The following is a 27,568-nucleotide window of genomic DNA, read 5'->3' on the forward strand; positions in this document are numbered from 1 at the left end:
CCCAGGCAACACTAGGCAATGTAAGACGGACCAATCAGAGGAAACTACGTGACAATAAGGGAGGAGCATTCCCCAGCAGAATGGCTCATTATCTGGGCAGCACGGAGAGCACAGATCCACCGCTGGAACGAGAGAAGAATATTCCTGCTGTGGGTATGTGCAAAAATAGACCGGGGGGGGGGGGGGGGGGGGGAGAAATTTTTAAATGCCTAATGCCAGTACTGAAGAGTGCCAGAGGGCCTATAGCACAGACTATATTTGGGATCGCTTGACATGGAGTCAGAGGAACCAGAAAACAACGTGCCCGTCACCATCTGGGACGTGGGCGAACAGGACAAGCTGCGGCCCAGCTGGAAGGATTACCCGCGACCCAGCCAGCAGCAAACAGCGACCAAGGAAGGGGGAGGAGTACTCCTTCCCTGCCTAGGAATCGCTGGAGACTGGCTGCCAAACTAATGAAACAACCGCACACCGACGCACCACCTCCATCATTCGAAAGGCATCCACTCTTTCTTCAACAGAAATGCAAACTAATAATACAAAACAAACAAAGAATACATGGTTTCTCAGGCGGCTGCAGGTAACTCCCCACCCCCTTCCTCTTCCCCTTTTGCTGAAGCGGCCAAGGACGTGCCCAACCATCCCCAGCCTCAGGCAAGCTGTCTCCCACCTCGGGGATTCCCCGAGCATCCGGAAAAAGACGGCGCTGATTCCTGCAGCGCATAAATGTTCCAGCATTCCCCTGCAGCCGTCAACAACCTGCACACACACTCACACACACACACACACACACACACAAAATAACTCTGTGACACATACACACACAAAAAAAAAAAAAACCACATGCTAGCGCCCGTTTCATTGGTTTCGGAAATGGGCCTTTTTTACTAGTTCTATAATAATGCACATAGATTTAAGAAATGCCCACACCCTGCCCATGGCCATACCCCCTTTGAACTATGCGACCTAGAATTTACATGCATTGCTATAGAATACGCTTCAATTTCTGCATGGAAATTAAGGTGCCATATATAGAATTTGGGGGGATTATGTACAACGTTAGAAAATCAGTCATATTTTAGGGCAAATTAACAGAATGGCTTACTATGCAAGGATGCTGTAGAAGGATGGATGTCCATGCAAACACCGTTGACTCACATCAAAGTGACTTTTGGTTTTCTCCATTTATAACAATTGTAATACACAGACATTAAATATCAGATATATTGACTCCTGAGGCAGGCATTTTATTGAAGAAACATAATTCCGTGGAATGGGTAAACACGAATCAATTGCTTATGTAAAAAAAAATACAAAGACATACCATGAAGTTACTAAGAAGTACATTTAAAACAAATAGAATGAAATATTTTTCACCAAATACTTAGTTAAGTGTTGGAATTTGTTGTTGGAGAATGTGCTAATAGCAGTTTGCATAGTTGAGTTTTTAAAAAGGGTTGAACAGGTTTCTAGAGAAAAAATCAAAAGACAGCTATTAAGGCAGGACCTAGAGAAAGGCACAGATTATCATTGGCAGTTCGTAGCATTGAATGTAGCTACTTTCTGGGGTCCTGCCAGGTACTTGCGACATGGATTAGACACTGTTGGAAACAGGATACTGAGCTTGATGAACCTTTGGTCTGACCTAATGTGGTGATTTTTATGTTTTTATGTTCTTATGAACAAGTTAGGCAAGCATCTAGTACCCAAGGGAACTTAGTGGGAGCAGTTCTGTGGCATTACTACTTTGATGTGTATTTCTATAATGTTAAGTTTGCTATTTTAGAGAATAAATTTAGGCCTTACCCTGGCTTTTAATCTTACCTCAGCTCATTTTTGTATTTCCAAACATCATTTACATAAGCACAAATAGATTTTCTTACAGAGTAGAGGTAAGTAGTTTAACTGGCGTACAAAATCAATATTTTTTCAGTAAAGTCCTTGAACAAGGGAGGATATTGTACAGTCAGCATCTGGGCGTTTGGATCTTTAGATGCCTTTTGGAAAGTTAATCTTCCTTTAGACAAATTCTTGTTAAGCCAGGTCGTACCAGCAACTTTCTTCAGCATGTTTTATAAAACGTTTTCTGTTGCAGGATAAACAAAAGTATCTGTTTCACATAGCATGTAGCATCAGAGCAGTGCAAAATATATTCATTACACATCTTCTACACTTGTATTTATACCATTTTAACCAAGGGAACAAAATACAAGTTGGCTTATTTTTCTGAGCTCCCCACGGCATTCCGAGCACACTAGGTCTGGGTGAACAGGCAAAGATTAGACTAAGAAAGCCTCCACCTTTTTGCTTTCATTCTTAAAGATGTTTTCAATTCAGCCTACCAGGCATTAAATAACAGTGCATACGCACGCAGCCAATTATCACTGCTGGGAAATGTTAAATTCTCAGTGGAAGTGTTTCTTGGTCTCACTTTACCCATCTCGTTTTCTGTGATTGCTAGAATAAAATGGCATAAACGATGCCTCTTGTTTGGAAGGAGTGAAGGGTTTTTGAACAATGAGTGTGCCGTTCCGTAAGGTCTCAGAAGGTCATAAGCAGGTGACTCTAATTTCAGTTTTGGACCATGCCCTTAGTATTAAAACCTTCTATTAGACCTTATTTTGATTGAGAATGACTTATTACAGAGATTTTGCTGAAAATGACACAGTTCTTTAATTCAGATGAACAGAAAGATTAGGGTGCAGCTTGAGAGAATGGGAATGAAGGAGGTCTTGTTTAGCAGTCCCGCTAATCAACCAAACATGCGAAATGCCAGGATTCGTAGAAAAACAAGATTTACAAAAGCAGCCACTATTTATCTGTATGGCTTATTGCAAACAGACTTAGGCAATTTCATTTCATTTATTAGCATTTATATACCTCCCTTGTCCAGAGCAGTGTACAAATTAAACATGCATAGTAAAAACATTACATAACACCCAGTGGTAATCAGGCAGAGCCGCACACTGCCTGGTTACTGCCGGGTTAGCGCAGGAACCCCTACTGCCTCCCAAATAGGTTGCGGTAAGGGCTTGCCTGAAAATGGCCGTGCAGCAAATGTTTACTTATCACACATCCAATGGCTGTGCAGCAAATGTTTACTTATCACACATCCAATGGCCATGCAGCAAATGTTTGCTTATCACACATCCAATGGCTGTGCATCAAATGTTTACTTATCACACATCCAATGGCCATGCAGCAAATGTTTACTTACCACACATCCATTTCCTTTTTTTGGGCTTTTTACTCACTGCAGTAAAAGGAGCCTCAGCGCACAGCAAATCCAGGTGCCGATGCTACCGTAGGGCCCCTTTTACCGCAGGTTGGTAAAAGGGGCCCTAAATGAGGGGTCCATAGAAAATCAATTGTTTTTTTATGTTGTATTCGCTGTAAAGTATAGATTTGTTTAAAAAGCCATGTGAGGCAAACTGTTATCCTGTTCTTATATATGCAGCACTCATTTTGCTTTCTATGTAATCCGCCCTTGCGCCATATTCTACAAAAATGTAGAATATCAAATGAATATAAGTACTTGAGTGTAAAAGCAGTTCTTTTTTATTTGTAATTTATTAATTTTAATTACAAAACATAATAACATAAGAAATGAATATTGTCCATATCACTGGGGGATCATCCAAGATACGATAAGGAAAATAAAAAGAAATCAGGATATAACTATCCACAATCCATTCCACTTAAATAGGGCCTAATTCCCACCGGTACTTTTCTCCCAATCTAACAGAAGAGTTTCTCATTGAGAAGGATCAAAGAAAACAAAATTCTTTTCCTCATATGAAATCAAACATGTGCATGGAAATCTAAAAAAAGAATGTTGCTTCTAGAGCTAAAACATGTAATTTATCATCCAGAAACTATTTCTGCTTCATCTGATTAGCTCTAGTAACGTCAGGAAAAATATGGATACTTTGCCAACAAAATTTCTCTTCTTTCTTAGAAAAGTAAGTTTTAAGTATCTAGGGCATAGGAACTGTAGATTCCTGAAGGACAATGGCGTAGCAAGGGCGGAGCGGTGGGGGCAGTCCGCCCCAGGTGTCAACGGGTGGGGGGGGGGGTGCATCGGTCCACCTCCCCTCCGACACGGTCCCCACCTGTCTACAAGCTCCATCCATCTGCAGCGCTGCTGTAAAAATCGCTTCGGCGGCCCTTCCCTCACTCACTGTGTCCCGCCCTCTGATGTAACATCCTATTTCCTCAAGGGCGGGACACAGTGAGTGAGGGAAGGGCCGACGGAGTGATTTTTACAGCAGCGCTGCAGATGGATGGAGCTCGTAGACAGGTGGGGACCGTGTCGGGGTGGCGCTATGCCGGTGGGGGGGGGGGGGGGTCCACGCTGGTGGGGGGGGGTGTCGTGTTGGTCTGCACCCGGGGGGGGGGGTGCAGCGGCGATCCGCCCCCGCTACGCCACTGCTGAAGGATCACTGAGTCTAGAGATGATATTAACCCAGCGGTGGCCAAACTCTCTAGAAAAAGACCTCCAAACTGGGTGACCAAGGAAGTAGCAAGTGGAGCTGGGGTAGACCTATCCCCCAAACTCAAGGAGGGACCTGAAGCCAAAGAACAATCAAAACAATTGAGGAATTAAGTACTGTGACAAGTTTATCTATTTGAACTGCCACTTGTGGAATGCTAGCCATATTAGATGATGATCAGGACTTTGCCTTAGCTTTGTGCTTACTCATTATCCCACAAATAGTAATATACAAAAATGAATACATTGTTGATGGTAAGACAAATAGAATCCCTGGCTCTCTAACTCCCCCTGGGCTCTTAAGGGGCTCCCAAGGGGCCTAGTCTATATGCAGGGGAGGACGGCACACTAGAGTGATTCCAGACACCATCCTCAGATCTTCCCAGCACATCACGTCTCCTCCCAACAGGGTGGAACTCTCTCTCCCTGCTCCCCCTAAAAGCAGTTCTAATTAGTGTGATTCTAGAGCACTCTAGAGATGTGCATATGCAACAGTCAGCCACTGTGTTCCCCAGTTTTGATGGGTCATCAGTGATAGGTCATTTAAAGTTACATTTTCAGTAAGATGGGTAAAGGGCACTTTGCATGCCTCTTTTTAATCCTACATAAATCCAGCTGCTATTCAAGAATAAGTGACCTACATTCTGTCTGTATTGCAAGCTGAGTTTCTGCTAATAATAACAAATAGTGAAATGACACATTTTAGCCTGGCCATGTACAGTTTTGAAACTTGCACTATGAGGGTAATTCTATAAGGAGCCACCGGGTAGTCAGTCACAATTGCGGAGTTTGGATGGAGCATGGGTAGGATACACACACATGCAGATTATGCACTCATATCATCTACATGCTGCTTTTGCAATCTAGGTGTGAGCATTTATACCAGCTCTAGGGCTCCTGTAAATGTCTGGGCCTGCAAAGTAGGCACACATAAGGTGACTTATGCTAGTATCTATAAAGAAAAGTAGGTACCTAGTTTTCTTTATAGAATAGTTATCAAATAGGCACTTTCTTAGCTCCTAAATCTAGGTATCTCCATGCCAACAAAATGTCTCCCAACCCCCACAATGCCGAAGGATGCCCATTGGATTGGATTCAGCAAATGACACCCATAGTTAGGCACCATTAAGATCCACACTAAGCTAGTATTCCATAAAGAGCAGAATGCCCTCCACCTGATGGCAGTTGGGTATACAAATTCAAGTATTCTATAACATGGCGCCTAATTTCTGGGAATGCCCCTGACCCACCCATGTCCCTCCCACGGCCACACCCCCTTTTCAGTTGCACACTATGAAACTTAGGTGTACATTTTACAGAATAGGGCATAATGCAGATCCATGCATAACATAACAGTTTATTTGTATATTCCACAAATACTTTACAGTTCGATGCGGATCACAATATAAAATAACTAGCCACAAACAGGAACTACAAATAATTATAGTTTAATCATTACAAATAAAATATAAAACTACACCCTCTAACATAATCAGTTCACTACCCCTGATGCACAGATTTCTGGAAAAGGTAAGTCTTCATCCGATGCCTAAAATCTAAATATCCATTAGCAGTCAACAAAAAACCCCTATAATTTCTTTACCCTACCTAGCTGCCTGAAACATTAACAAATATTCCAAATACTTCAGGCGTTTCCTACCCCTCACTGAAGGGTAATCAAACCAAAGCAGATAGAGCAGCTTTTAAACTAGAAACGGGGGGGGGGGGGGGGGGGGGGGGGGGAAAGCTGACAGTCGCTCAAAAGTGCATGGTTCGGGATAAGGTATCTTTCAAAGATATCACCAAAACAGGGAAGATAGGGTATCCTGATAGTGAGGTTGCAAAAGAGACCATAGTAGATCAGGTGTCCTTAAATAAAAGTAAAAAACAGACAAAAGTTTGCAAATTAATACTGTCACGTACTGAGCATGATGTAAATAGGACCAACAAACATAGTTTGAAATGTCTATATATAAATACCAGGAGACTAAGAAATAAGATGGGAGAATTAGAATATATTGCACTAAATGAAGATTAGATACAATAGGCATCATTGAGACCTGGTGAAAGGAGGATAACCAGTGGGACACTGTCATACCGGGGTACAGATTATATCGTAGTGGTAGGGTGGATCGAAATGGTGGAGGGGTAGCACTGTATATTAATGAGAGCCTTGAAACAAATAGATTGAAAATTCTGCAGGAAACAAAACACTTCTTGGAATCACTATGGATTGAAGTTCCATGTGTAAAGGGGAAAAGGATAGTGATAGGAGTGTACTACCGGGGACACAAACTGGGCAACACAATAATAATGGGTGATTTCAATTACCCCGATATTGACATATAAATGTAACATTGGGGCACGCTAGGGAGGTAAAATTCCTGGATGAAATCAAGGACTGCTTTATGGAGCAGCTGGTACAGGAGCCGACGAGAGAAGGAAAAATTCTAGACTTAGTCCTTAGTCGAGCGCATGATCTGGTGCGGGAGGTAATGGGACCGCTTGATAACAGTGATCATAATATGATTGGATTTGATATTAACTTTGAAGTAAGTATGCATAGGAAATCAAATACGTTAGCATTTAACTTTAAAAAAGGAGACTATGATAAAATGAGAAGGAAGGTGAAAAAAAACATAGAGGAGCGGCTGTGAGGGTCAAAAATTTACATCAGGTGTGGATGCTGTTCAAAAGCACCATCCTGGAAGCCCAGGCCAAATATATTCCGCGTATTAAAAAAGGAGGACTGAAGACCAAACGACAGCCGGCATGGTTAAATAATGAGGTGAAGGAAGCTATTAGAGCTAAAAGAAAATCCTTCAGAAAATGGAAGAAGGAACCGACTGAAAATAATAAGAAACAGCATAAGGAATGTCAAGTCAAATGCAAAGCGCTGATAAGGAAGGCTAAGAGGGACTTCGAAAAAAAGATTGCGTTGCAGGCCAAAACACATAGTAAATCTTTTTTTAGGTATATTAAAAGCAGGAAGCCGGCAAAAGAATCGGTTGGACCGCTAGATGACCGAGGAGTAAAAGGGGCTATCAGGCAAGACAAAGCCGTAGCGGAGAGATTAAATGAATTCTTTGCTTCGGTCTTCACTGAAGAAGATTTGGGTGAGATACCGGTGCCAGAAATGGTATTCGAAGCTGATGAGTTGGAGAAACTTAATGAATTCTCTGTAAACCTGGAGGATGTAATGGGGCAATTCTACAAACTGAAAAGTAGCAAATCTGGACCAGATGGTATTCATCCCAGAGTAGTGATAGAACTGAAAAATGAACTTGCGGAGTTATAGTTAGTAATATATAATTGATCCTTAAAATCGAGCGTGGTACCGGAAGATTGGAGGATGGACAATGTAACGCTGATTTTTAAAAAAAGGTTCCAGAGGAGATCTAGGAAATTATAGACCGGTGAGATTGATGTTGGTGCCGAGTAAAATGGTAGAGACTATTATAAAGAACAAAATTGCAGAGCATATTCAAAAGCATGGATTAATGAGACAAAGTCAACATGGATTTAGTGAAGGGAAATCTTGCCTCACCAATCTACTACATTTCTTTGTGTATCTGGATTTTCAGAAGGCGTTTGACAAAGAGGGGCATAATCGAACGGGGACGACCATCTCTAAGGACATCCATCTGTGAGGACGTCCCCGCGAATGGGTGGAGCATCCCATATTATCAAAAGAAGATGGGCGTCCATCTTTCGTTTCGATTATATGGTCGGGGACGCCCAAATCTCAACATTAAGGTTGACCTTAGTGCGACCTCGGTTTTCGCCGATAATGGAAACCGAGGACGCCCATCTCAAAAATTACCAAATCCAAGACATTTGGTTGTGGGAGGAGCCAGCATTCATAGTGCACTGGTCCCCCTCACATGCCAGGATACCAACTGGGAACCCTAGGGGGCACTGCAGTGGACTTCACAAATTGCTCCCAGGTGCATAGCTCCCTTACCATCGGTGCTGAGCCCCCCAAATCCCACTCCCCACAACTGTACACCACTACCATAGCCCTTAGGGATGAAGGGGGGCACCTACATGTGAGTACAGTGGGTTTCGGGTCGGCTTTGGAGGGCTCACATTTGCCACCACAAGTGTAACTGCACCCACTAAAAACTACTCCAGGTACCTGCATACTGCTGTGATGGAGCTGGGTATGACATTTGAGGCTGGCATAGAGGCTGGCAAAAAATGTTTTCTAATTTTTTTTTTTTGGGTGGGAGGGGGTTGGTGACCACTGGGAGAGTAAGGGGAGGTCATCCCTGATTCCCTCCGGTGGTCATATGGTCAGTTCGGGCAACTTTTCGAGATTTGGTCGTGAAAAAAAAGGGAACAAGTAAAGTCAGCCAAATGCTCGTCAGGGACGCCCTTCTTTTTTCCATTATCGGTCGAGGATGCCCATCTCTTAACCATGCCCCCGTCCCTCCTTCGCTACACTGCCGACACGCCCCCGTGAACTTTGGTCATCCCTGCAACGGAAAGCAGTTGAGGATGCCCAAAATCGGCTTTCGATTATACCGATTTGGACAACCCTGAGAGAAGGACGCCCATCTCCTGATTTGTGTCAAAAGATGGGCGCCCTTCTCTTTCGATTATGCCCCTGAAAGTACCTCATGAAAGACTCCAGACGAAATTGGAGAGTCATGGGATAGGAGGTAGTGTCCTATTGTGGATTAAACACTGGTTAAAAGATAGAAAACAGAGAGTAGAGTTAAACGGTCAGTATTCTCAATAGAGAAGGGTAGTTAGTGGGGTTCCCCAGGGGTCTGTGCTGGGACCGTTGCTTTTTAAAATATTTATAAATGACCTAGAGATGGGAGTGACTAGTGAGGTAATTAAATTTGCTGTTGACACAAAGTTATTCAAAGTCATTAAATCGAGGGAGGATTGTGAAAAATTACAAGAGGACCTTACGAGACTGGGAGACTGGGCGTCTAAATGGCAGATGACATTTAATGTGAGCAAGTGCAAAGTGATGCATGTGGGAAAGAGGAACCTGAATTATAGCTACGTAATGCAAGGTTCCACGTTAGGAGTCACGGACCAAGAAAGGGATCTAGGTGTCGTCGTTGATGATACGTTGAAACCTTCTGCTCAGTGTGCTGCTGTGGCTAAGAAAGCAAATAGAATGTTAGGTATTATTAGGAAAGGAATGGAAAACAAAAATGAGGATGTTATAATACCTTTGTATCTCACCATGGTGCGACCGCACCTCGAATATTGTGTCCAATTCTGGTCGCTGTATCTCAAAATATAACCACCCCAGATTACACCCTCCCTATCTCAGACAGCCTGAAAATCCTCAGAGTTACAATCGACCGAAATATCACACTAGAGAGCCAAGTGAAAGCTACAACAAAGAAAATGTTCTACGCAATGTGGAAGCTCAAAGGAGTGAAACCTTTTTTCCCCGAGGGAAATATTTTGCAACTTGGTACAATCCATGGTACTAAGCCATCTAGACTACTGCAATGGAATCTATGCAGGATGCAAAGATCAAATCATAAAAAATCTCCAAACTGCTCAAAACACAGCAGCCAGGCTTATATTTGGCAAAACGAGATACGAAAGCGCCAGACCCCTACGAGAAAAACTGCTCTGGCTCCCAATTGCAGAACGTATCGAGTTCAAAATCTGCACGCTGGTGCATAAAATCATCTACGGCAATGCCCCAGGATACATGACAGACCTCATAGACCTACCAACTAGAAACACAACAAGATCAACACGAACATACCTGAATCTTCACCACCCAAGCTGCAAAGGACTCAAATATAAATCAACCTATGCATCCAGCTTCTCCTATATAAGCACACAACTATGGAACGCACTACCAAGCGCCGTGAAAACAACATATGACCATCTAACCTTCCGGAAACTCCTAAAAACTAACCTGTTCAAAAAGGCATACCCCAACGATCCAACTTAAATGCCTTAACCCTGCAACACAACAAAACCAAAGCTCGTACTGGACATAACTTAACTCTTCCTCCTTATGTCACACATGAACTTTACCATAACCTCACTCTGTATTTGTTCATACCGGTACTGGCAATCGCCTCTACGGTACTATGTAAGCCACATTGAGCCTGCAAATAGGTGGGAAAATGTGGGATACAAATGTAACAAACAATAATTAAAAAAAAGATATAGTGGAATTAGAAAAGGTGCAGAGAAGAGCGACGAAAATGATAAAGGGGATGGGATGACTTCCCTATGAGGAAAGGCTAAAGCGGCTAGGGCTCTTCAGCTTGGAGAAAAGGCAGCTGAGGGGACATTTGATAGAGGTCTATAAAATAATGAGTGGAGTTGAACGGGTAGATGTGAAGCGTCTGTTTACGCTTTCCAAAAATACTAGGACTAGGGGGCATGCGATGAAGCTACAATGTAGTAAATTTAAAACGAATTGGAGAAAATGTTTCTTCACTCAACGTGTAATTAAACTCTGGTATTCATTGTCAGAGAATGTGGTAAAGGCGGTTAGCTTAGTGGAGTTTAAAAAAGATTTGGACGGCTTCCTAAAGATAAAGTCCATAGACCGTTATTAAATGGACTTGGGGAGAATCCACTATTTCTGGGATTAGCAGTATAGAATGTTTTGTATTTTTGGGGGGATCTTGCCAGGTATTTTTGACCTGGATTGGCCACTGTTGGAAACAGGATGCTGGGCTTGATGGACCTTTGGTCTTTCCCAGTATGGCAAAACTTACATACTTATGTACTTAATTGTAATTTCTCAACGATCTAGAGCAGGATGCTAAAGACAAACATTCAATTAAGTAAGTAAAAGTTTGCCAATTCATGTAAAGACATACAACAAACAATAAAATGTAAAGAAAACTCTATCAGGTGTTGACAACCAATGTACTTTAGCATAAAAAAATTAAAATGCAATAAGATTTTTTCATTGAAAAAAAAATCAACCATAAGGCAGAATTCTGAATAGCTTTGATTTTTTTCGTCAAAAGCCGGGGACAGTTTAAATTGATTATATTGCAATAATACAACAAACTTAACAACATAGACTGAACAAGGAGATAAAACTGCTTCTCCCACAAAATATTTTCTAATACAATGCAATTTGCACAAGAGGACAAACGTCCTTTGAGCCAACAGTTTCATGTGAGGGGTCAAAGAAAACTAGAATCCAGAAAGATACCCTGAACTCGCATCTTAACATCGCATCGATTCCCTAATGTGGTTGTGCCACATGAATTATATCTTACCACAACATCACTTTGTATTTGTTTACACCGGAGTCTCCAAACGCCTCTCTGGTACTATGTAGGCCACACTGAGCCTGCAATTAGGTGGGAAAATGTGGGATACAAATGTAAAAAATAAATAAAATGATATTTCTGATGATTTATTATAGCACTAGACTCTTTTGGCCCAGAGTAGCAGTCTATCAAAAGAAATTACTGGCAATTAAGTGCTTGTTAACCTCCGTTATTGATTGTTAGCACTCAATTGAACAATTAGTTTATGCATGGATCTGGGATCCACTCCCAAGGTTGGGTGCCAACTATGAGTGACCTATACAGAATCCAGGGGACTGTGAATGAATATGTGTACTTTCAGCTGATTGAAAATTCACATTGCACAATAGGGCTGATTTAAGCAGGTTAACACTTCTAGAAAACATGTACACCTTTGACAAGTACAACAATTTGTAATGCATAATAAGAGGAGAACAGCTGTTGATTTAAAGTCTTAACCAAAGACCTCCAAAGCAATTTTAGCACATACAAAATGAAGTGTTTTGGCACACCTATTCAATATCAATGAGCCAAGTTAAACAGAAGTTTCGGGGGGGGGGGGGGGGGGGGGGGGGAGGGGTAGTTATCAAGGTGCAGTAAAAGGCAGGCTTTTACCACACCTTAATTTACCACAAGAGTCCCTACCTTTGGTGCCTGAGTACCACAGGTTGCTGACTCCTGTGGTAAAGGAATAATGCTGCTTACAAGCCACTTCACAAGCAGTGTTAGTCCAGCAGCCGGGGAGCATCAGGCTGACAAGCCATGGCTAAATGCTTCCAGGCTGTCTCTTAAAGGGGCCAGAAACATGTTAAATTGTAGACTCCAGAATATCCTCCTCCCCCACAGAAAGCCCTCCCCAGGTGTAACCCCCTCATCTGGAAGCTCCGTCTCCAATCCAGTATTGGCCCCCAATGTTCCCCATCCTCCCAGAGGCTGCCCCCCACCTCAGCCTTTAAAATTCTCTGGGGTCTATTGAGGAGGCAGTAGTGCTCCCCATTTGCTCCTTCCCTTCCCAGTGCCAGGATCCAAAATGGTGCCAGTGACGTCTAACAAAATCCTCATGGTACTACCAACAGGAGGCATCTTTCCATACAAAGGCATAGAAGCCTTATATGGAAAGATGAGTCCTAGCAATAGCACCTCCAAGGTGTGACCCCCCCCCCCCCCACACACACACCCAGAAGCCCCATCTCATGCCAATTCCATGCCACACACACCCTATGGCAAAACTACCTAAGTGTGTTGACAGACTTTAGAATAAAAAGGTTTGCAACCCCAGGCTGCTGGTATGCTGGTATGCAGGCTAGGGCTGGGATGGAGACAAAGAGTGACACCCAGACCTAAAGAACAGTACTTACTGGGATGCATGTGAGCACACACCCATTAACATGCATGAATCTGAAAAAAATAAAACCTCCTTTCAGAGTACTCATGTCTCCCTGACATGCCCTGAAAATATGATGTGGCTTGAACACCAAACATAAAAGTCTATTAAGAGGATAAACAGAAGTAGTGATCTTATAAGCTTTTGTTTCCTTTGGAAAGTAGATTTAAAAAAACATAAAATAATGGATTTGATATACAAATGCAATTATCTGGTTAGCACAGCTGAAAATCATGGCAGATTGCCCCAGGGTGGTGCCTGGATGGAGGCAAAATTATCTGTATATCCAGATAGCCAACATTTAAAAAATTGAGAAGGGATGGGCAAGACCTCATGGTGATGGTGTCTGTCTGAGCATCTCAAGGTGGCAAAACAGTGTAGTAAGACAGTGGCCATAGTCAGAAGGATGATAGGCTGCATAGAGAGAGGTATAACCAGTAGAAGAAAAAAAGGTGTTGATGCCCCTATACAAGTCACTGGTGAGGCCCTGCTTGGAATATTGTGTTCAGTTTTGGAGGCCATATCTTGCTAAGGACATGAGATGACTTGGAGCAGTTCAGAGGAAAGTAACAAAAATGGTATGGGTTTTGCACTAAGAGATGTATAAGAAGTGACTTAAAGACCTGAATATGTATACCCTGGAGGCAAGGAGGGATATGGAAGATATGATACAGCTGTTTAAATACTTGAAAGCATAGGCGCCCGGTATAAGAGGCTTGGAGAGGCTAAGCCTCCCCTGCTGTGCTCTGAGGGGTTTAAATTGTTGATTTACCTTCATCTTCGCAGCAGGAGCTGCAGTGAAAGCCCTCTAGCCTTGTAGTAGTTGTGTAACCAGTTGTAGAAATTGGTTTATGGTTTGTTTACCTTACTGCTGGGAGAGGAGGGGAGGGGGGGGGGGGGTTGGCTAGAGGTATCCTGGGTTGCCATGGAGATATTTAAGGAGGATGACTTCCTGACCTGCACCGAGGACAGATAGCAGCAGAATCGGATACTGGACCAGCATGATCAGAAAAAGTCACCAAACAGAGGTAGAAAAGATCATTTTATTTTCATTATAGTGTTTAGAATATGTCCACTTTGAGAATCAGGTGCTCAACATTAAAAGTTTATATTTATTTACTTATTTATGGCATCTTATCCCACATTAAGCATGAATTAGGGTATTTTGTGGCTCTACATGAGAATTGTGATGATATGATCCCTTGTTTCATATTGTTGATGGTCTGCATTTTCCGTATGGGTGGTATATTGGTGTATTAGGTTCTGCCCAGTGTAATATTTATGGTACAGTAAGGTTCTGAGTGTGTTTTTGCACAAAGTTGTACATAGTGTTTTGCAGTTGAGCGATTGTGCTTAGAATATGCTTTGAGCAACCACTTTATTCTTTGACATATGATACATATGTAATATCTAAATTTAATAAAAGGTATTGTGACTTTTATTTTTATTTATTTATTTTTTCTGTGTGTTATCAGACAATTATGGATTTAGGCTCCACCCCTGGCCCACCCCTTAACCACGCCCCCTTTAGCCTCCCCAAACAGTTGGGCCACCGACCGCCTATGCTTGAAAGGTATTAATGTATAAACAAATCTTTTCTAGAGATGGGAAAGCAGTAGAATTAAAGGACATGAAATGAGGTTAGAGGGAGGTAGACATAGGAATAACATCAGGGAATACTTTTTCACAGAGAGGATGGTGGATACCAGGAATACCCTCCTGCTGGAGTTGGTAGGGACATACACAGAGATGGAATTCAAAAAATTTGTGGGATAAACATAGGGGAACACTATAGAAAAGAGGATGGAATCAAAGCAAAATTTAAATGACCTTGTGAGGGGGGTTTATAGGACACTGCTACTTCCCCTTAAAGACACTCCCTCACACTGTCAGAGCTGGGCCCAGAGGGAAGCAGTGATTCCCACTACAGATGCCTTTACTCTGAAGCTGAGAAGTTGCAACCAGGTAGGCAGGTTCAACTTGAACCTTGAAGAGTTTTTGTTTTGACCTGGCCAGCTGCAGGCCAGCTTCATATATCCACTAAAGACTGCTGGAACTCTGGATCTAGGGACCAAACCAGAGACTAGGGTTACCATATTTTGTCCTCTGAAAAAAAGGACTGCCACACCCCCACCCGCCCCTGCCCGCCCACACCACACCCCTTTTGGATCCTCATCCCGCCCCGTCACATATTCCCCTCCCCTGCCCCCCGTCACCTCCCCTCCCCCTTGTCACATAGTCCCCTCCCCTTCCCTTACTTACTATCTGCCCTGGTGGTCTAGTGACCTCTTCGGGGTAGGAAAGAGCCCCTCTTTCCTACCCGGAGTGCTGCCTGCCCTTGCCCTGCATCCTTCTCGGTCTCGGCTGGGGATTCAAATGGCCGCCGAGAGTTGAAGCGGCCTCGCGAGACTTCAACTCTCGGGGGCCATTTTGAATCCCCAGCCAAGACCGAGAAGGATGAAGGGCAAGGCAGTGCCCCAGGCAGGAAAGGGGGGGTTCTTTCCTGCCCCGAAGAGGTCACTAGACCACCAGGGCAGATAGTAAGGAAGGGGAGGGGAGACCCATGGCGCCACATGCACGCCCGCACATTTGTCCAGAAATCCGGACAAACGTGCGTGTGGGCAAAACCCACCGGACACCCCGGACATGCCCTCAAAAAGAGGACATGTCCGGGAAAATCCGGATGATTGGCAACCCTACCAGAGACCAGCAGGAGTTGCTGCTGAGTGAAGAGGAATCCATGTACGCTGTGGACCTGTAGGAGCAGGCCACCCAAAGACATTGTTGTGCTTACAGAATTAGGTTTGAATATTGTTTTCTCCCCTCCTGTGAAGTGAACAAGGGCATTTCCCGGACACCTTTAATAAAATATTATTTCTCCGAGGACAAGCAGGCTGCTTGTTCTCACTGATGGGTGACGTCCACGGCAGCCCCTCCAATCGGAATCTTCACTAGCAAAGGCCTTTGCTAGCCCTCGCGCGCCGATGCGCACCGCGCATGCGCGGCCGTCTTCCCGCCCGAAACCGGCTTGTGCCGGCCAGTCTTCTTTTCTCCGCACTCGGTACGGTTGTGTTTTACCGTTCGTGCCCCGAAAAGTCGACCTCGCGCGTCGTTTTCGACTCGTTTCTGTGAGAAACTCCAAAAATTGTTTGGATTAACCTCTTTGGGTTTTTTCCTTCCTCTACTTCGAGTTTTTTTCGCCCCGTTAAGTTTTCTTTCGTCGTCGGGGTAGGCCTTACTTAGGCCCTGGTCGAAATTTCCTATTTTTCTGGTGCCAAATTTCGCCATTTCGTCTTTCGATTTCGCCGGCGTGATTTTTCCGCCCATGACATCGAAGCCTTCCAGCGGCTTCAAGAAGTGCACCCAGTGCGCCCGGGTAATCTCGCTCACTGACAGGCACGCGTCGTGTCTTCAGTGTTTGGGGGCTGGGCACCGCCCTCAGGCCTGTAGTCTGTGTTCCCTTTTGCAAAGGCGGACTCAGGTAGCGAGGTTAGCCCAGTGGAACATTTTGTTCTCGGGCTCTTCGTCGGCATTGGCACCGGGGGTATCGAGTGCATCGACGTCTTCAGCGTCCAGACCTTCATCCTCGGCGGCCAGTGCATCGAGTGCATCGAGGCATCGGCCCTCTGCATCGGTGCTGAGACATCGGACAGCTGCATCGACGTCGGTGGTACCGGGACCTCGTCTGCTGATGTCGTCGGACGGTGGTGCTTCGTCTGGAGTGCAGGTGAGGGCTGTCCATTCCCCTGCTGGTGGCGGTGAGCCTTCGGGTGGGTCTCCCCCTACCCTGAGGGCTCCTGTGGTACAGCCCCCCCGAGAACGACCTTCTTCGGTCTCGGCCCCGAGGAAGCGACGGCTGGATTCTACGTCCTCCTCGTCGGTTCCGGGAAGCTCCGGTGACATGCTTCGTCCCAAGAAGTCAAAGAAGCATCGTCACCGGTCCCCTTCCCATGTCGGTACCGAGAGCTCTGGGTCGCCGAAGGAGTCGGCACCCAGCAGGCATCGGCGCCGAGAGGACCGCTCACCCTCTGTTCAGGAGGTGTCGATGCGCTCCACTCTGGACAGCCCGGAACAGCCTCCACGCCCGGAACAGGTTCTGACGTCGACGCCTGCATCGACCTCCATGCCTTTCTCTGCAGCCGCTCTGAACGAGAGCCTCCGGGCCGTTCTCCCAGAGATTCTGGGAGAGCTGTTGCGCCCTACCCCTCCGGTACCGGCGGTGCTTGCGCCACCGGTACCGTCGAGCGTGGTGCCGGCTGGCCCATCGCCCGAGGTGAGGTTTCCAGCGTCGGTGCCACGTGCGGTACCGGCTGCCGTCGCCTCCCAGGAAGGCTCCCCGACTACATCGGCGGAGGGAGCTTCGCCGATGCGGGCGAGGGAGTCTACCTCTCGACGCCCCCATCGTGGACGTGGCTCCACGGAGTCGAGTCGGGCACGGTTGCAGACACAGGTCCGTGAACTTGTGTCTGACACCGAGGGTGAGGCCTCGTGGGAAGAGGAAGAAGACCCCAGATATTTCTCTGACGAGGAGTCTGAGGGTCTTCCTTCCGATCCCACTCCCTCTCCTGAAAGTCCGCTTTCTCCTCCTGAGAGTCTGTCTTTTGCTTCCTTTGTCCGGGAGATGTCTACGGCCATCCCCTTCCCGGTGGTTGTGGAGGACGAGCCCAGGGCTGAAATGTTTGAGCTCCTGGACTATCCTTCTCCACCTAAGGAAGCGTCCACTGTACCCATGCACCATGTCCTAAAAAAGACATTGCTGGCGAACTGGACCAAGCCTTTAACTAATCCCCACATCCCCAAGAAGATCGAGTCCCAGTACCGGATCCATGGGGACCCAGATCTGATGCGCATTCAGTTGCCTCATGATTCTGGAGTTGTGGATCTGGCCCTAAAGAAGGCTAAGAGTTCTAGGGAGCATGCTTCGGCGCCCCCGGGCAAGGACTCTAGAACCTTAGACTCCTTTGGGAGGAAGGCCTATCATTCCTCTATGCTCGTGGCCAAAATTCAGTCCTACCAGCTCTACACGAGCATACACATGTGGAACAATGTGCGGCAGTTGGCGGGCTTGGTTGATGCGCTCCCCCCTGAGCAAGCCAAGCCTTTTCAGGAGGTGGTCAGGCAGCTGAAGGCGTGCAGAAAATTCCTGGCCAGAGGGGTGTATGACACCTTTGATGTTGCGTCCAGGGCCGCTGCTCAAGGTGTGGTGATGCGCAGGCTCTCATGGCTGCGTGCCTCCGACCTGGAGAATAGAATCCAGCAGCGGATTGCGGACTCGCCTTGCCGTGCGGATAACATTTTTGGAGAGAAAGTCGAACAGGTGGTAGAGCAGCTCCACCAGCGGGACACCGCATTCGACAAGTTCTCCCGCCGGCAGCCTTCAGCCTCTACCTCTACAGGTAGAAGATTTTTCGGGGGAAGGAAGACTGTTCCCTACTCTTCTGGCAAGCGTAGGTACAATCCTCCTTCTCGACAGCCTGCGGCCCAGGCTAAGCCCCAGCGCGCTCGCTCTCGTCAGCAGCGCGCGCCTCAGCAAGGCCCCTCGGCTCCCCAGCAAAAGCAAGGGACGAGCTTTTTACTGGCTCCAGCAGAGCATAGCCGCCATCCAAGTGTCAGTGCCGGGCGACCTGCCAGTCGGAGGGAGGTTGAAAGCTTTTCACCAAAGGTGGCCTCTCATAACCTCCGATCAGTGGGTTCTCCAAATAGTCCGGCAAGGATACACCCTCAATTTGGCCTCAAAACCTCCAAATTGTCCACCGGGAGCTCAGTCTTACAGCTTCCAGCACAAGCAGGTACTTGCAGAGGAACTCTCCGCCCTTCTCAGCGCCAATGCGGTCGAGCCCATGCCATCCAGGCAAGAAGGGCTGGGATTCTATTCCAGGTACTTTCTTGTGGAAAAGAAAACAGGGGGGATGCGTCCCATCCTAGACCTAAGGGCCCTGAACAAATATCTGGTCAAAGAAAAGTTCAGGATGCTTTCCCTGGGCACCCTCCTTCCCATGATTCAGGAAAACGATTGGCTATGCTCTCTGGACTTGAAGGATGCCTACACACACATCCCGATACTGCCAGCTCACAGACAGTATCTGCGATTTCAGCTGGGCACACGTCACTTCCAGTACTGTGTGCTACCCTTTGGGCTCGCCTCTGCGCCCAGGGTGTTCACAAAGTGCTTGGCTGTAGTAGCAGCAGCACTTCGCAGGCTGGGGGTGCACGTGTTCCCATATCTCGACGATTGGCTGGTGAAGAACACATCCGAGGCAGGAGCCCTGCAGTCCATGCAGATGACTATTCGCCTCCTGGAGCTACTGGGGTTTGTGATAAATTATCCAAAGTCCCATCTTCTCCCAGTGCAGAGACTAGAATTCATAGGAGCTCTGCTGGATTCTCGGACGGCTCGCGCCTATCTCCCAGAGACGAGAGCCAGCAACTTGTTGTCCCTCGTCTCGCGGGTGCGAGCGTCCCAGCAGATCACAGCTCGGCAGATGTTGAGATTGCTAGGCCACATGGCCTCCACAGTCCATGTGACTCCCATGGCCCGCCTTCACATGAGATCTGCCCAATGGACCCTAGCTTCCCAGTGGTTTCAGGCTGCTGGGGATCTAGAAGACGTAATCCACCTGTCCACGAGTTTTCTCGAATCCCTGTATTGGTAGACGATTTGGTCCAATCTGACTCTGGGACGTCCTTTCCAAATTCCTCAGCCACAAAAAGTGCTGACCACGGATGCGTCTCTCCTGGGGTGGGGAGCTCATGTCGAGGGGCTTCACACCCAAGGAAGCTGGTCCCTCCAGGAACGAGATCTGCAGATCAATCTTCTGGAGTTACGAGCAATCTGGAACGCTCTGAAGGCTTTCAGAGATCGGCTGTCCCACCAAATTATCCAAATTCAGACAGACAACCAGGTTGCCATGTACTACGTCAACAAGCAGGGGGGCACCAGATCTCGCCCCCTGTGTCAGGAAGCCGTCAGCATGTGGCTCTGGGCTCGCCGTCACGGCATGGTGCTCCAAGCCACATATCTGGCAGGCGTAAACAACAGTCTGGCCGACAGGTTGAGCAGGATTATGCAACCTCACGAGTGGTCGCTCAATTCCCATGTAGTGCGACAGATCTTCCAGGTGTGGGGCACCCCCTTGGTAGATCTCTTCGCATCTCGAGCCAACCACAAAGTCCCTCAGTTCTGTTCCAGGCTGCAGGCCCACGGCAGACTGGCGTCGGATGCCTTCCTCCTGGACTGGGGGGAGGGTCTGCTGTATGCTTATCCTCCCATACCTCTGGTGGGGAAGACTTTGTTGAAACTCAAGCAAGACCGAGGCACCATGATTCTGATTGCTCCTTTTTGGCCGCGTCAGATCTGGTTCCCTCTTCTTCTGGAGTTGTCCTCCGAAGAACCGTGGAGATTGGAGTGTTTTCCGACTCTCATCACGCAGGACGAAGGGGCTCTTCTGCATCCCAACCTCCGGTCCCTGGCTCTCACGGCCTGGATGTTGAGAGCGTAGACTTTGCCTCTTTGGGTCTGTCAGAGGGTGTCTCCCGTATCTTGCTTGCTTCCAGGAAAGATTCCACTAAGAGGAGTTACTTCTTTCTATGGAGGAGGTTTGCCGTCTGGTGTGACAGCAAGGCCCTAGATCCTCGATCTTGTCCTACACAGACCCTGCTTGAATACCTTCTGCACTTGTCTGAGTCTGGTCTCAAGACCAACTCCGTAAGGGTTCACCTTAGTGCGATCAGTGCATACCATTACCGTGTGGAAGGTAAGCCGATCTCAGGACAGCCTTTAGTTGTTCGCTTCATGAGAGGTTTGCTTTTGTCAAAGCCCCCTGTCAAGCCTCCTACAGTGTCATGGGATCTCAATGTCGTTCTCACCCAGCTGATGAAACCTCCTTTTGAGCCACTGAACTCCTGCCATCTGAAGTACTTGACCTGGAAGGTCATTTTCTTGGTGGCAGTTACTTCAGCTCGTAGAGTCAGTGAGCTTGAGGCCCTGGTAGCCCAGGCCCCTTACACCAAATTTCATCATAACAGAGTAGTCCTCCGCACTCACCCTAAGTTCTTGCCGAAGGTTGTGTCGGAGTTCCATCTGAACCAGTCAATTGTCTTGCCAACATTCTTTCCCCGTCCTCATTCCTGCCCTGCTGAACTTCAGCTGCACACATTGGACTGCAAGAGAGCATTGGCCTTCTATCTGGAGCGGACACAGCCCAACAGACAGTCCGCCCAATTGTTTGTTTCTTTTGATCCCAATAGGAGGGGAGTGGCTGTGGGGAAACGCACCATATCCAATTGGCTAGCAGATTGCATTTCCTTCACTTACGCCCAGGCGGGGCTGGCTCTTGAGGGTTATGTCACGGCTCATAATGTTAGGGCCATGGCTGCGTCGGTAGCCCACTTGAAGTCAGCCTCTATTGAAGAAATTTGCAAAGCTGCGACGTGGTCATCTGTCCACACATTCACATCTCATTACTGCCTGCAGCAGGATACCCGACGCGACAGTCGGTTCGGGCAGTCTGTTCTTCAGAACCTGTTTGGGCTTTAGGATCCAACTCCACCCCCCGAGGGCCCTGTTTGTTCTGTTCCAGGCTCCACTCTCAGTTAGTTGGTAAATTTTTTTAGGTCAATCTCAGTTATGTCCTCGCCGTTGCGAGGCCCAATTGACCATGGTTGTTGTTTTGAGTGAGCCTGGGGGCTAGGGATACCCCATCAGTGAGAACAAGCAGCCTGCTTGTCCTCGGAGAAAGCGAATGCTACATACCTGTAGAAGGTATTCTCCGAGGACAGCAGGCTGATTGTTCTCACAAACCCGCCCGCCTCCCCTTTGGAGTTGTGTCTTCCCTTCTCTTTGTCTTGCTACATATGAGACTGGCCGGCACAAGCCGGTTTCGGGCGGGAAGACGGCCGCGCATGCGCGGTGCGCATCGGCGCGCGAGGGCTAGCAAAGGCCTTTGCTAGTGAAGATTCCGATTGGAGGGGCTGCCGTGGACGTCACCCATCAGTGAGAACAATCAGCCTGCTGTCCTCGGAGAATACCTTCTACAGGTATGTAGCATTCGCTTTATTTTCACTGTAACTTGTGGAGTGTGTGTGGCTGGTCTTTCCGGACTCTGTGGCCTGCCCTTACTCATGGTACCACAGACTTTCACATTTAAACAGGGCATAGAGAGGTGTAGCCTGCATCGAGTGGCAGGTACAGTTCTGGCTGCCTTGTTGGGCAGACTGGGTGGACCATACAGATCTTTACCTGCAATCATTTACTATTTTACTATGCTATTATTACAACTACGGAGTTTCAATGTTGTCCCAAATCTCTTTATAACTGGAGGCTGGAATAATTGATGCATTAGTATTTTCTTCAAAGCCAGTAGATGGCACCACCAGCTTTGCTCTCGTATTTACAAGGCTTGCTGGGTGCAGCCCTAGAATGCTGACAGACTACCACAGGTGGTGAAAGGGATGCTGCTGTGTCTGAGCTTAAGATAGGGAAGAGGCGTCTTCCAAGAAAACAGCTGTCTTCCTCCTTCCCCTAGCCAAAAAGGCATGCAAATCTCACTTCAGTGCGGCCGGGCCGGCTCCCGATCCCAAAACAAAACACCATTCTGAAGGAGGAAGGGAAATCGAGGTGCTTCTGCAGGAGGCTGAATAAAGCAGAATGATGAGTTCTGATGGCAAGGAGCAGAAGGAGTGTACTGAGGACAGGCTGCTGTTGGTAGTCTCAGGCCTAGAAATCGTGCAAAAACACTGCTGAGCCCCAGCAATGGACTAACTCTGAGGACGGGTAGGTCTGTTAATCACAGAAAAAGATGTCTTGCATCAGCTGGTACTCTGCTAGCTATCTTTGTCTTCTGTAAAATAAATCATGGGTTTTGCATGAGAACATTTAAAGGCTAGGAGCTTGCGTAAGACATGCAGCAAAAACCTTCAAAATGCTCACTAGTTTTTATATCCATGGGATTGAAAAAGAGTACAACCCAATTGTCTAGACAATGCCTAGAGTCAATTTAAGAGTTTTCAGTAAAGAAAGACAATATGTTGTGCTTTTACATTTTGCTTTGCAGGGGGAGAGGGGAGAGTCTTCTGACGTGCTGAGCCTAACCCTTTTGCTGTGGATTTTGCATATTAATCGTTAGTGATTTTTTTTTTAATTGAAGGCTGTATGCTAAAAGAGTGCCTGCTGCTAGGTTTCTTTTGGCAGCCTGTTTGTATGCTTGCAGGGAAGTGATGGTGGGTGGCAGGAATCGGTTTAAAAATAAACTTGCATTTGAAGGTTAGATTGTTAAGTTACTACGTAATCAACGACATCAGTGAGCAAATCGTTTGCCAGAGAGCAGGCTATTTTGGGCTGCTAAATTGAAAAAGACCAGTTGTAGCACTGGATTCTTAGACATACAATAAATATCTACTCAACTGTTATGTGATAAATTTAAAAACCAATTAAGCTGCTGTTAAGGCTTGCCACAAATATATTTTTAAAAAGGTTGGGGGAATGGAATTTTTCATAGAAGGGAGCCATAATAGGAAGCTGAAGGTTTAATGGAAGTAAGAGTGATTCCCGAACCTGGTCCTGGAGGCACCCAGAGAGTTTTCAGGATATCCGCAATGATGAGTATTTATGAGAGAGATTTGCATGCACTGCCTCCACTGCATGCAGATCTCTCTCATGAATATTCATTGTGTATATCCTGTAAACCTGACTAGCTAGGATGCCTCCAGGACCAGGTTTGGGAACCACTGAAGTAAGAGAAGATGCCTGGTTACTGAGAGGGTGATAAATTCCTGGAATAAACCACTGGCCAAAGTGGCGGTGATGGTGACAACTGTAGTCATAACTGAGCTCAAATATGCATTGTATGTACAGGTTACAGTGGTAGGGGCAGCTTGGGGGTGGGGGTAGGGAGGTGGAGAATTAATAGGAAATGGAGGAAGAGCCACAGTGTTTCTCAGCAATATGGAATGTTAGAGGGGCCAAAAGAAGGCAAATATAAGTTGATGGGCAGAAAGTGATAGTGCACTTGTATTGGTCTTTCAAAAAGAATGGTGGTAACTTGCATGGAACGATCATAGTTAAACCATAATATCAGTGGTCTGGCTGCATCAGATTTTTAAGATGGTTAGAGTGATCTACATGAAGTGACTGTGATTATCATCATGACACATGCAGTTAGGGTGGTAGGTTAAGAAGTCAGGTAGATGACAGATGGGGGAGGGGAATCAGGTATTGACACGTACATGCATTTCCTGTGGCAGTTCTGAAATGTCTGTTCTAACATGCTAGCATGTAGCAAAAAGATGGGAAGTGTTTCGCTAGGCCAGCAGGAGGCTACACTTTCCTCCTTAACCTGAGCAGGATATGATTAATTGCTCTTTTGCTGGGCCCGACAGGGTGACGTTTTCCCTTCACTGTCTCTTCTTGTTCTGGGCCCACTGGGACAATGACTCTCTTTCCATGCCTGTCCTGGAAGTGACACTGCTGATGCTCTCTGTACCTCATTGGGGACATGGACTGTTTTCTTCTGTGGGACCCAGTACCCAGAAGTGACACAGATAGCAGGAGAATGAGAGAGAGTGGTGCATGCTGTAAATGCCCAGAACCTGCTCCACCACCATGACATTGGTTGCCAGGCAGAATGAAGGAGCCATCGATATCTTCCCTGCTGATTTTTCTGCCATTCTAAAGGCTGGAAGACAGTCCTGCTGCTGCATTGCTCCCAGTAAGAAGGAGGGAAGAGAGACTGGTGGCTTTCTGCTGGCAGAGGATGGTTGCAGAGAAGAATTTGACTTGGAAAAATTAAGGGGGAGAAGTGATGGGGTGACTGCCATTTTTGGGAATGTTTATCTATCTTTATATTTTGCTTAATATAAGAGGCAGTTTATATGTGTTTCTAGTTCTCCAGTTCTGCTCTGCATACAGAGTAGGTTGTTGGCTTCCATTTCAGTTTTTGTCTCCACTTTTGTATGCTGTGGTCAGCTATTCTATATTGGGTGAAGGTCTGACTGTGTGTTATGTGTGGTGATATTTCACTGGTGCGTAGAAATGTGTAGCAGTGTTATTTGTTGTGTTTTTCCAGTAGAACATGCACTGATGCTGCAGTGCTGCTGGCTGTTTTGAGTGTTTGGATTTGATGCTGTTATGGTATGACAGGTTTACTACACATGTACTTATTGTTTGTTTGTTTTTGCTGGGTGGAGTAATTATTTCACAGTATGCCTGGCAGTGTTACTGAGATGACACCAGCAGTGGAAAAGTTTTGGGGGAAATGTCCTAGCTGTACTCTGCAGCCACTGTTGGGAGGAGGAGGAGGTTGATATGGATGCAGACTATATATTCACATTTAGCCCCATGATGGTCCTTTGCACAGTATAGCACGGCCACGTTGAGTTCGTTTTCCTGGGTCCATTCTCTTCCACTGTTTATATTGTCAGGTTTTTTTTTTAGTACAGTTCTTTCAATAAAGACCTCTGTCTTTATTAGTTCTTTTTTAGTTTTATTTCCCACTTTGCTTACTTTTCTGATATTGTTGTGGGACTTTTGTTCATCTTTTTATTCCTGTATGCAGCATATCGTGCACATGAGCATCATTCATCAGGTGTGCACTGATGGCAAAAGGGTTGAGAGCCCTCCCCGCCCCTTCTTACTATGCTAGTGGTCCCCAGCAGCAGCTCCCTTCCCTTAAGTTCCCTACAGCCTCACTGATGCCAAAGGATCATAGATGCAGCGGCGATGGTCATCATCACAAGGCAAGCAGGACCTCCCAGCTGCATGCTGATGACTCTGCAGCATCTCACCTTCCACAGAAACAGGAAGTCTGTGTCTCCGAGGTGGGGGTGGGGGGTGCTGGATGCTGCAAAGTCATCAGCTTGCATGCGGCTTGGAGGTCCCGCGTTGACTTTTGATGACTGCATGTCAACGAGAGGCTGGATGCATGCTGCAGCAGCAGTTGGGGTCAGAAGGAGCGCACCCTGCGTCCGCTGGGGGTCATCATTAAAACTGGCACTTATGATGAGGGCTGATTTTCTGGGGGACTCGGGGAGTGGTGCCAGAAGAAGCAGTGTGCCAGCCAAAGTCGGCATTGCTGGTGCCCCTGCTAAGATGGTATCTGGGGCGGACCGCCCCTCCCTTACTACACTACTGGGTAGAAAAGCAGAAGGGAAGACAACTGGGCAGACTGGAGTGGTCAATTGGTCCTTATCTGCCACTTTTTAATGTGTTATTAAACCAATATTATTCTCTTTCCCCTCACATAGTTCACTGAGGTACAACACAGACTAGCTAATTAGAAAAGAGGCTCTTGCAAGTTCCAAGGTTTTTTAGTGTTAGGCTAAATGTTGTTTAAAAAGGAGGCAGAAAGCTGCCCTCCTTTCACATAGAAAATAGACCCAATAGAACAGGAGCAACTAAATTAGGTATAGATTTGCATCACAGACTGGCATTACAGTTGTATAAACAGTTGTTTTAGGAAGAGAGACAAGTCACTTTTGAATAACATGCTTTAATTTTGAGGACATTCAGCATTTGTTTTAAATGAAAATGACTTCTCCATTCTGGAAGTGGAGGGGGAAGGATGGAAGGAGGTTTGATGTAATGCTGAACACATGGGTCACTGTCTATACTCCAGTGTGGATTCTAATAGTATTCCGAAATTCTTCAAACAATGGGATATAGAAAGGAAGAAAACACTAAAGTGGGCAACAGCTGAACACACTGAGGTGCATATTCAAAAGGTTTATGCTTCTAACTTTCCCCCCTGTTTACTAAGCCATGCTAGCGGCTGCCATTCGCTAATGCTGACATCGCATTCACTTTGAATGGACTGTGTCAGCATTGTATTGCGGCAGCCAATAGCATGGCTTAGTAAACGGGGGTATGAGAGGTAGGCTCATAAATTATCCACTTTGAAAATTTACGAGGGCTAAGGGCATAAATTTATGCTCAAAATTTTAACGAACTCATACATTTAGAGGTTTAAAAAAAATAGATGACAACAGGGGCAGATTGTTGAGGGAAGGGGGAGTTAGGCATTTAGTACTGATTTTCAGCTCTACACATTTAAATTAGGCTCATATATCTAGACAAATGAATGCCAGGCCTATCCATTTAGGAGCATCCTTTTAAGCTGTTAAGGGTGGAGGAGGAAAGTTATCAGCATAGGCTACCATTACAATGGGCTATTTTATCAAAACATATGCTGTTTTAGCATAGGACTCATTTTAAGCAATGAGACCTAGTTGCTAATAACCTAGTTTAACTATAAAATAATCCATCTTAATGGTAGCCTAGGTTGATAACTTTCCCCCCTAATTTGTCTGCTGAAAATTCACCTGTATTTAAGGAGGAAGCTATCATTGTGGGCTGCCATTAAGACGTGCTATTTTACTGTTAACCCAGGTTACTAGTAACTAGGGGGTATGTTTACTAAGGTGCGTTAGCAT

The 27,568-nt window shown here is 46.2% G+C and overlaps 1 protein-coding gene across 2 annotated transcripts in view; it reads left to right on the plus strand.

The window, feature by feature from the left end:
* The window catches only part of CDC42EP3 (CDC42 effector protein 3), an 83,083-nt gene that overhangs the window by 17,031 nt on the left and 38,484 nt on the right, over positions 1-27,568 (plus strand). Inside the window, exon 2 of one of the 2 annotated variants that reach the window (XM_030198121.1) lies at positions 22,669-22,916. The exons of the other annotated variant lie outside the window; for it this stretch is intronic. The gene's annotated coding sequence lies outside the window, so the exon portion shown is untranslated. The remainder of the gene's footprint in view (positions 1-22,668; positions 22,917-27,568) is intronic. 2 annotated transcript variants of the gene reach the window in all.

Source organism: Microcaecilia unicolor, chromosome 3 (genome assembly GCF_901765095.1).
Source record: "Microcaecilia unicolor chromosome 3, aMicUni1.1, whole genome shotgun sequence".
In the NCBI taxonomy this organism is placed as follows: Eukaryota; Metazoa; Chordata; class Amphibia; order Gymnophiona; family Siphonopidae; genus Microcaecilia; species Microcaecilia unicolor.